The sequence below is a fragment of the Dromaius novaehollandiae genome, chromosome 7 (assembly GCF_036370855.1).
Source record: "Dromaius novaehollandiae isolate bDroNov1 chromosome 7, bDroNov1.hap1, whole genome shotgun sequence".
NCBI lineage: Eukaryota > Metazoa > Chordata > Aves > Casuariiformes > Dromaiidae > Dromaius > Dromaius novaehollandiae.
The window spans coordinates 37831037-37837036 of NC_088104.1; the positions used below are offsets into that span (position 1 = coordinate 37831037).

Here is a 6000-nt window from a genome sequence, read left to right on the forward strand (position 1 = left end):
GACTTGACAGTCTAAATTAGCTGTTTCTAAATTTTGGGGATCCAACAGACCCCTCTCCCATTTCAGACCTTTCCTCCTCCTAGAGTAGTAGGCAGGCACCCTTATACTTCCCTTTCCCCAAAATATGGGAAAACGATGGGCGTTTAGACCAGATGCAGACCATTTATTGCAGACTCAGATACAAGGCTGAGTAATCTAATCTAAACCTAATCTAAACGTCAAATATTCCTGGAAGTTCCATCAGTGAAATTTAAAAAAATATGAAGAATTATTATACTCTACTTTCCTACATCCAAATAATATTTTATTTTAGGTCACCCATAATTGATGCTTGACAAATAGGTTATTACCTTCCTGCTCCCTTTTCTTTCTGATCAGTGAGGATACAAAGCTTATAGGGAAATGCAGGGAACAGGGTTAGAAAACGTTGATTTGAGTGTCCTGCACTCTATCATGAAACAGAACAATTTGGGAATAAATAAAATGTCATGTTTCTAAAGCTACAAAATAACGACATGCAAAAGTTTACTGTCACATTTTTGTATTTAAAATGAAGTGAATAGTCTATCAAACCAAAAATGAATGAAATACACCAAGCACTATGTTCTGTTTAATCACTATCAATGGCTACATTGCTCACTGAAGTCCAAAGATGTCTATTAATCAACTGCAACTTTAGCAACCCTCTTCTCACGTTGACATTTTTCAGAGTGAAGTGCTGTAGAACACCTTGGCTTTCATTTCAACAGAAGTGGTGGAAATGACAGAGAACAAATTCACATGCGAGAAAGGACAAGCCTATCTAGACACTTATACAAATCACACATACCTATCTTGAAAAAAAGAACGTATTTCAGGGACTTCATGTTTTAGAGTAAAAACCTATGTTTGATGACACAGGGAAAAGGAGCAAGCAGAATCTCAGAGTTCCAGTATTTCAAAAGACAATGCTTGGTGGGCATAATGGAAGTGAAAAGAGATATCTGATATTTTCAAATAAGTTTCTGGTCTTTTATTTAAGAACTAGGAAACTTGTTTCCAACCCCAAAAAGAAACAATTTTCATGATAAGTGTTATTCCAGAAGCAGGAGATTACATGGATGCATTTCAATATTTAAGGGGGAGGGTTAAAAAAAAAAAAAAAAAGATTTTGGAAGAAAAAGTCACATCACCTTTTTTTTTTTAATCCCTGTATACACTTTTGACAGGTATAAAAAATCTTTGGTTAAAAATATGCTTTTAAAAAAGGTTGCTAGAGCATTTTTACTTATTACTGTACACAGGAGTAAATAAAGTCAAAATAATGTCCTCTATTCTAGACAGCAAAGTGGGGAAAAAAAGCCCCACAGCATCAGCAGCGAAAGGCAAGACTGGTGGAACGTGATAAAGACACTCTAGCTGACATTTGCTATTAAAGCATTGACAGAGGTCAAATCCTGCTCATTTGTGCAGCACTGAGGAGTCTGCAGAAAACTGGCAAGAACAAGCCCCAAACTGAGGCTTACCAGCCATGGCCAGGCTCAAGTTCACCCTCAGTTAAAAATACTAACAGGAAATAAACACGCTGCAAAAAGGAGCCGTATCTTTGTTATGTGACCTGTGCGTTAGCCTCAAGGATCTTCCCTCCAATATTTTAACGGCACGCGGTGTTGGGTGACCGGGCGAGCTCGCCGGTTTTACAGCCGTCTGCGTACGACATTGCCCCATGCTTCCAGTGCGAGTAAACCACCAAAAATCAAATGCCGGCCCAAACTTCAGTGCACGGTTTTTATTAAAAACTTCTTGTTACAGAGCCTAAGAGCATGTTACAGAGCCTAGGACACCCCGTGTGTTATGTTGTTGTTGTTGTTGTTGTTTTAATTGCGAGAGTTTATTTATTCTTACAGCACGCTCGGGTCGCCGGGAAGTGAAACTCTCGGGCAAAGCGGCGGCAGCGGGCGCGGGCCGGCGGCCGAGGCGCCCCCGCGGCCGCGGCGAGGGCTGGCGGCCCGCGGCGGCGCCCGTCCCCGAGCCGCCGAGGAGGCCCCGCCGGCCGGGAGGCCGCGCTCGCCCTGCCCTGGGCAGCGGCGGCGAGAGGGCGGCAGGCGGGGGCGGCGGTGGGGAAAACACAACAATAATTGAAGAACAAGGCAGGGACACCCGCGAGGAGGTGCGCGGAGGGGGCCGCGGCCGCCACCCCGCGCGGAGGGGGGAGAGGGAGGGTGTGCAGCCGCCGCCGCCGCCTCTCCCCCCTCGTCGTCTTCCTCCTCCTCCGCCTCCTCCTCCTCCGCCTCCGCGGGGCCGGGGGGCGCGATCCCCCCTTCCCCGCCGCGCTGAGCGCCGCCGCTGGCTGCCGCCAGAGTCGCCGCCGCCCGGCCGTGGCGGCCGCCGCCGGGGCCGGCTCCCATCCGCCATTATCCTTTGTTCGCGGCGCGGCGGCGGCGGGGATGTTGCAGGGCTCGGCTCCATCTTTAAAGCGGGCGCCCCTCCCGCTGGCGGTGCAAGGCCGGGCCCCCGCGTCCTGCCGCCCGGCTGCTCCCCCTGGTCCCCGCCGGGCTCCATTTCCTTCCCTCCCCCCCGCCCCTGTTTGCTGGGCGCCTTCCTCCTCTTACCGGTTACCAGGCTGCTCCGTCACTGCTTTCGTTCGCGCCTAGGATCTCGCCGCAGTTTTATTCTCTCCCCCACGTAACACACCGCGTCAAACTACACCTCCGCCGCGTCACTCACACACACACAGGCGCTCCCAGCCCGGCGACAGGCAGGCAGCGGCCGACTGAGGAGCGCCAGCCAGGGAGCAAGCGCCGAGAGCGCCGCGGCCCCGCACGGAAACCGCCGAGCGCTCACGGAAACCGCCGAGCGCGCGGCGGGCGGCGGGAACGGCCGAGCGCGCCGCCGGCCCGCGCGGAAAGAGCCGAGCGGCCGCGGAAACGAACGAAGCGCCCCGGAGGGGAGGCGGAAAGAGCCGAGCGGCCGCGGAAGGCGCGAACGGCGCTTCCGCCCGGGGCAACCCGCGCGGAAAGCACCGAGCGGGGCCGCCGCGGGGGGGGCGCCCCTCCCCCCCTCCTCCCCCCTCCTCCCCCCCTTCTCCCCCCTCCTCCCCCCTCCCCGCGCGAGCGCGGCCGAAGGCACCGGAAGCGCCGCGAGCGCGCCGAGCGCTGACGGAAAGCGCCGAGCCGTCGCGGGCGCGGCGGAGGCGCCGAAGCGCGGGGAGCCAGGCCGCGCCGCCCGCCCGGCCAAGGGGCTCCCGCGCGGAGCCGCGCCGCGGCCCTCACTTCCCCAAGCACGCCCCGGCCCCGCCGCTCCGGTGGGGCCAGTCTGCCCACACGTCCCCGCGGGTTAGGAGGGGCGCTCCTCACCTCCTCACCTCACCGGGAGCCTCCCGCTGTGGTGCTGTCCCAAACCTCCCTCCTCAGCCCCAGCGGGCCCCCGAGGCTTACCTCCAAAGTCTTCCAACTGCCCCTCCATCGTCTCCACAAGCACAACATGGCGGACGTGGTCTCCACAAGCATGACATGGCGGACGTAGTGCCTGCAGGCACAACATGGCGGACGTCTCCACAAGCACGACATGGGAGACGTGGTCTCCACAAGCATGACATGGCGGACATGGCGTCCACAAGCACGACGTGGTGGACGTGGTGTCCATACAACACAGTGGACGTGGTTTCCACAAGCACGACATGGCGGACATGGTGTCCACACAACACAGTGGACGTGGCGTCCACAAGCACGACACGGTGAATGTGGTGTCCACGCAACATGGCGGACGTGGCGTCCACAAGCACAACATGGCGGATGTGCTGCCATCCCAGACCCCGAGGCCTCCTTGCTGCCCTGGCGGAGCATGGGCTCCTCTCGCCTCTCCTCAGCACTTCATGGCAGCCTGGCCTCTGCCTGGCCCGGCCTTCCCATCCCCGCTCAACGTGGCAAAATGCTTGCACACTTCTTTCAGGCAGCTCCTTGGCTCTTCCGACTCATTTTCACGCCTGTCCCGTGGCTTGCTCGGGCGCTGTGGCCAGCCAGGGCGGCCCCGCAGCCAGGCAGTGCCGCTGCAGCTGGCAGGCGTGGGGCAGCGCTGACGCAGCCGTGGGGCAAACGCTCCAGCGAAGCCCCCGGGCTCCACACAGCCGAGCACGGGAAGTTATGAGCCCCGTCTGCGCGGCCAGGTGACAGAGCCGTACACGGTGACTTTCACAGCACCCCCTTCCCAGCCTCGCGGGGGTCCCCGCCTGCCAACACCAGATCTGCACTGTGTCACCTCTCCTGGAGAGACAATATCACCAAGGTGGAGATGTATGCGTGAGCGACGTGGCGCGGGAGAGCGGCTCCACGTGCCCGTGCGCTGGGGACATCTCCGAGGGCAGACCGGCAGATCTGGAGCAGCTACGACCGATTGAAAGCTACACATAGTTTTGAAGAAAGCGCATTTTGATCTGTGAGACCTCAAGATGGCACTGCATAACCAGATTTGAAGCTCCAGATCGGGTTCATTGAAACCACCCGGTTGGCGTGTCCCTCCAGGGCTGCCTGCCCCTACTGCAAAACGCCCCTGCGTGGCAATACACAGCCCCGGTGGGCACTGCAGAGCCCGCTAGTCACCCCACGTCGAAAGACAGCGGCACCCGCTTGAATCTAGTTCTGTTCCTGCCGAGTCTTGTTTTCCTCAAGAAGGTTGAACTGGTTTTATTTAGAGTGAGTTTCATCTAACTCCGTCAAAAACTGCAAGAGATGATGCAGACAGCAATTAGAGGCTTGCTTTGCTTTTGGCTTTGTTGGTTACAGTTATTCGAAAATAAACTGAAATAAACCATGTTTGACATTTTTAAAACAAGCAGCTCAAGTTAAACTCATAAAACATTGTTTTATTGACAACACAGTATGATTGGGTCACATTTCATTTTGCACTTTTATTGCACTTTTTCTATCTGAGCTGTCTGCGGACAGAAGCTCCAACTTTGCAGCCTTGCATAGCTGAGGCTACTACGCTCAGCGTGGCTATTTCTCTCCATCGTTATTTTGGACTTGTGCTGTTCCTTTGATTAATAGCTGATCCTGTCAGCAGCGTACAGCTAAAATCACTTCCAAAACTATTGTACGTCAAGGAGTGGTTCTGAGATCAGAGCATCGAGGACTGGCCTTTGTGCTCCTCTTAAGGGGAATAAAGTACTTTATGTAGGAAAATATTTATAATGAACAGAACAAATTTAGCTGTGTGAGTGTCTCTCGGTTGATTCATGCATTAATTTATCCTTTCCCCCCCCCCATTCCCTCTCTTTCTTTCCAATTCTGTGTTAATGTTTCTGTGTTGCATCAGTTTCTTTGGCTCCTCGAATGACCCAAACTGTATACGTTCTCCACGCACGCACATTTCCCGGCAGCGTATGACTCGCCTTCTTGCGGGAAGCCTGAAGAATCACAGCGATAAGCCCTTGGAGAGAACCAACTCCAGTCCTTGAAAGGCAACTAAAATGCACTAACCTGATCTCAGTGAACGGCTCTCATCAGCAACCTCAGCGATGAGAGCGCAGCTGGTGGGGTTACGCTACGCCAGGGTCCTGGAAACTGGTGGGGGCTGCTGTTAGGTCGTCAAGCAGTTCTCGGCACAGTTTTGATCCTGCTCTCCATTTAAGGCATTGCTAATATTCTGGCGTCCTGCTGGTCCTTCCCAGCCCTGCTCTCACTCTTTGCTCCTGGGCTGACTCCTTTTCAGTCGTTCTCTCAAAGCCTTTCTGCTCGCTGACAAGTTTGCAAAGGGCATCTTGCAGGGATGTCTACTTCCCCACCACCCAGCCTGGGCTCCCCTTATGGCAGACCACTCAAGAGTGCAATTTATCTCAAACTGATACGGATGTCTCAGATAGGTGAGATGCCCAAGGTGAGCTGAGATTATTCCCAACTATTTTTTCTATGCTGTCTTCACCTCGTGCCCCATGGCAGAGGCACAGATGATGCATGGAGTGGGGCTGGATTCAGCCCTGACGCATACGGGTTCAGCGGCACAACTGGGTGAACATCTCATACA

At 54.6% G+C, this 6000-nt stretch overlaps 1 protein-coding gene across 3 annotated transcripts in view; it reads right to left on the reverse strand.

Moving 5' to 3' along the window:
* CREB1 (cAMP responsive element binding protein 1) overlaps positions 1–3022 on the reverse strand; it is a 41450-nt gene extending 38428 nt beyond the window's left edge. Inside the window, exon 1 of one of the 3 annotated variants that reach the window (XM_064515225.1) lies at positions 2592–3022. The gene's annotated coding sequence lies outside the window, so the exon portion shown is untranslated. The remainder of the gene's footprint in view (positions 1–2591) is intronic. The other 2 variants (XM_064515223.1, XM_064515222.1) reach the window with 2 other exon arrangements.
* Positions 3023–6000: the final 2978 nt, after the last annotated feature.